Raw genomic sequence first — 4,505 nt, forward strand, 5'->3', positions numbered from 1 at the left:
AAAAAAAAAAAAAAAAAAAAAAAAAAAAAAAAAAAAAAAAAAAAAAAAAAAAAAAAAAAAAAAAAAAAAAGCTATAGGGAGGAGACAAGCTAAAGGTTTCTTAGATTAGTATATTTTGCAATCTAGCTTTGAATAGTAAGGATGGAGCATTGTCTTCTATCTCCTTTATCTTCTCATTGCATAATCTTGCTTCTATTTTTTGGGCGGGGGGAGCGGTGGAAGCTTGAAAAAACTTGACCATCCAAATGTGGCATTAGCAATTATTTGAACTTCATGTCATGATGAGTTGTAGGTTACTCATAGCTTCTCAAAGTTATTTTTGTTTTAGTTGTATTGTGTAATTGTGGCTGATAAACAATTGTTTGGTGAATCTGCACTTATCCTGGCTCTGGTTGCAAACATTCCTTACTGTAATATGTCCCTCTGTGAGACTGGCGAGATTAAGCTCTGTGGGCACATTATCCACAGCTCTGTCTCTCAACTTCGGATGCTATTATACCAAGTTCCATATTGAGATGAAAAGAGGAAGAGTGGGTAGGGCTAGAGAGATGCTAGATAGGTTGAAGTGCTTTTGCAAGTACTGGGATGTATAATTTGTGTGTGTTTTATCTCCAAGCTAAAGTAGGGTAGGAAGATGTGAATTTTGCCTCATTGCTCTTCGAGTCAAACTTAGATTGCTGAGAGACTTCTTGTACAAACACAAACATTTGCTGAACATGTTCCTGAATTAAATGTAAGTGATGGCTTGGGAATCAGAAATCTTCTGGGACAATTTATGAGTTTAAACAGCTACCCGAATCTAAGGTTTTTCCAGGGCAATTCAAGTTGTTTTTCTCCTAGAGAAGGAACAAAAATGTGTAAGTATTCTATGACGTTTTTAATTTAACTTTTTGATAGTCCACAAGGTTTATTGAGTACTTAAGGTATGAAGAAAATATTGATATCTAATTTTAATCTCAAAAGCTTCTTTTTTTTTTTGAGACATGAAATCTTGCTCTGTCACCCAGGCTGGAGTGCAGTGGCGTGATCCTGGCTCACTGATCCGCCTCCCGGGTTCAAGTGATTCTCATGCCTCAGCCTCTTGAGTAGCCGGGATTACAGGCATGCACCACCACGTCTGGCTAATTTTTGTATTTTTAGTAGAGACAGGTTTTCACCATGTTGGCCAGGCTGGCTTTGAACTCCCAACCTCAGGTGATCTGCCTGCCTTGGCCTCCCTAAGTGCTGGGATTACAGGCTTGAGCCACTGCACCTGGCCTCAAAAGGTTTTTTATTTTGGATCAAAAAGGAAATTTTTGATCCCTAAGCACTAATAATAATTATTTTATTAAGCAACTAAAGTGTGTTGGGCATTATATTAACTACCACCACACAGGTGTAGGTACATTTGTATTTCTTTTTTTGAGACAGAGTCTCGTTCTGTCACCCAGGCTGGAGTGCAGTGGCGCCATCTCAGCTCACTGCAACTGCTTCCTTCCACATTCAAACAATTCTCCTGCCTCAGCCTCTTAAGTAGCTGAGACTGCAGGAGCCTGCCACCACACCTGACTAATTTTTTTTTTTTTTTTGAGACAGAGTTTCCCTCTTGTTTCCCAGGTTGGAGTGCAATGGCTCACTGCACCCTCTGCCACCCAGGTTCAAGCAATTCTCCTGCCTCAGCCTCCCGAGTAGCTGGGATTACAGGCATGCACCACCACACCTGGCTAATTTTGCATTTTTAGTAGAGACGGGGGTTTCAATAAGTTAGTCAGGCTGGTCTCGAACTCCGAATCTCAGGTGAGCCACCTGCCTCCACCTCCCAGAGCGCTGGGATTACAGGCGTGAGCCACTGCGCCCAGCTAATTTTTTGTGTTTTTAGTAGAGACGAGGTTTCATCATATTGGCCAGGCTGGTCTCAAACTCCTGACCTCATGTGATCCACCTGTCTTGGCCTCCCAAAGTGCTGGGATTACAGGCATGAGCTACCGGCTGTATTTCTATTTTATAATTTAACTATCTGAAACTTGGAAAGTTTAAGAAACTTCCCTGGTTACAAGTCTAGTAAAAGATAAAAGATTAAGGTGAATTGAAAAGATGGAGTCTGTCTGTTACTAAATGTGTGTTGTGTTCTTTCTGGGGCAGCCATAGAACTTTCTGTGATAATAGTCTATATCTCTGTTACCAATACAGTCCCCACAATATGGTGGTTATTGCACACATTAAATGAAACGAGAAACTCAAATTTTTATTTTTATTTTTTGAGACAGGTCTTGCTCTCTGTTCCCCAAGCTGCAGTGCAGTGGCATAATCATAGCTCACTGCAGCCTTGAACTCCTGGGTTCAAGCAATCCTCCCACCTCAGCCTTCTAAGTAGCTAGGAGTAGCTTAAATTTAAAAATTTAAAGAAATTTCTAAAAGAATTTTTGTAGAGATAGGGTCTCATTATATTGCCCAGGCTGGTCTTGAGAGATCTCAAGAGAGATCCCCCAGCCTAGGCCTCCCAAAGGGCTAGGATAATAGGCATGAGCCACTGTGCCGGCCCCAGGAACTTACTTTTTAGCTACATTTCATTTTAATTTAAAGTTAAATAGCCACATGTAGCTAGCAGCAGCTGTACTGGACAGCACAGCTGTAGGACGTCACACTGCCTTGTCTATAAATGCTTAAGCTACTGTGATCTCATGTATAGGTCATCTGGGTATCAAAGACAGAAAATGTAAAAGAGTAGTTGAAGGAAAAAATACATTTTATCCAAAGCAACGTCACTTAAACTGCAGTATTTAAAGGGAAATAGACGTAAAAGCTAAAAGACTTATACATTTAGGTAAGAAAAATTTCCTTTAGAAAATTTCTATTGGCCGTTTCACTTAAGGATTATTAATGTGTTGGAGGTATTGATTTTTTGTTGTTGTTGTTAAACTATTTTTTCATTTTAATATTATCATTTTCTTCAAAGCTACTGCAAATCAAGACAGTGTTGATTATAAGGGACATAGCAATCTGAAAAAAGGGCAAAAAAAATGTGCCCAGAAAACTGTATCGTTCACTTTGGGAGGCCAAGGCTGGCAGATCACCTGATTCTAGGAGTTCAAGAACAGCCTGGCCAATGTGATGAAACCCCGTCTTCACTAAAAATACAAAAATTAGCCAGGCATGGTGGTGCAGATCTGTAATCTCAGCTACTCGGGAGGCTGAGACATGAAAGTTGCTTGAACCTGGGAGGCGGAGGTTGCAGTGAGCTGGATTGCACCACGGCACTCCTGCCTTGGCAATAGAACAAGACCTTGTCTCAGAAAAACAAAGAAAAGCCCATGTGTTGGCTCACACCTGTAATCCCAGCACTTTGGGAGGCTGAGGTGGGTGTGGATCACCTGAGGTCAAGAGTTTGAGACCAGCCTGGCCAACATGGTGAAACTCTGTCTCTACTAAAAATACAAAATTATCTGGGCGTGTTGGCACATGCCTGTAATCCCAGCTACTCAGGAGGCTGAGGCAGGAGAATCACTTGAACCCAGGAGGCAGAGGTTGTGATGAGCCAAGATGGAGCCCTTGCACCCCAGCCTGGGCAAAAAGAGCAAAACTCTGTTTCAAAAAGCATTGTTACTGCATGTTTTAGTTCTCTAGGCATTTTCCAACCTAGGGAAATTCCTCAAATAGAAGGGACAGAGGAAAATGTCTACAATCAAACTAACGAACCAGTCTGTTTGGATTTCCGCTTTCAGGTGTCTCCTGCCTCCCGTTACTTTGTTTTCCGGAAATGACTTTAGAGCTGAATGTTTACAGACTGGAGTATTTAATTTCCGTAATTAGTAAGCAGAATATGTCTCCCCCAAACAGCAATCTGCAAATAATAAAAAGGTATCTACTTAACACAGCTCTAGATGACAAGCCCTTTTTTGTCTGACTTCTGGATTTAGTGGTTTGTCTGAGTCCTCTCCTAGTCCTGGTGACTTGACAATAAAATCTCTTTTCAGTAGAGACTAGCTTTTCACACTTGTTTAGTTGTTTCTTTTTTGGTAACCAGTTTACCTAGACCTTTTTTGGTTTGTTTGTTTTGCAACTAAATATAACATCATTGTCCTTTGGAAACCCTTTTGTTTATGCTGGATCAAGGAGGTGTCTCCAGGTGTTGTGAGCCAGATAGGGCATATGGCTGTCCCTCATCTCTGTGTGTGCCTACCTGCAGAACACCAAATTACAAACGTGGGCCCGGCAATCAAGTTGCACGGACCCTGTCTCTTCCTGACCATGTAAGAGTTACTTAGCATTTTTTGGCCCCAGTCTCTTCCTCTATAAAATAGGTAAAAATAGTTTCTGCCTGACAATACTGTTATGATAATTAAACGAAGTAATCCAAGAAAAGGCTTAACAGAGTTCGTGGCACATGGTGCACTCAATAGTTGTTATTTATTGTTTTTTTCTTTTTTTTCTTTTTTTTTTTGAGACGGAGTTTCGCTCTTGTTACCCAGGCTGGAGTGCAATGGCGCGATCTCGGCTCACCGCAACCTCCGCCTCCCGGGTTCAGG

This window comes from Cebus imitator, unplaced genomic scaffold (genome assembly GCF_001604975.1).
Source record: "Cebus imitator isolate Cc_AM_T3 unplaced genomic scaffold, Cebus_imitator-1.0 Scaffold94, whole genome shotgun sequence".
Classification (NCBI taxonomy): domain Eukaryota; kingdom Metazoa; phylum Chordata; class Mammalia; order Primates; family Cebidae; genus Cebus; species Cebus imitator.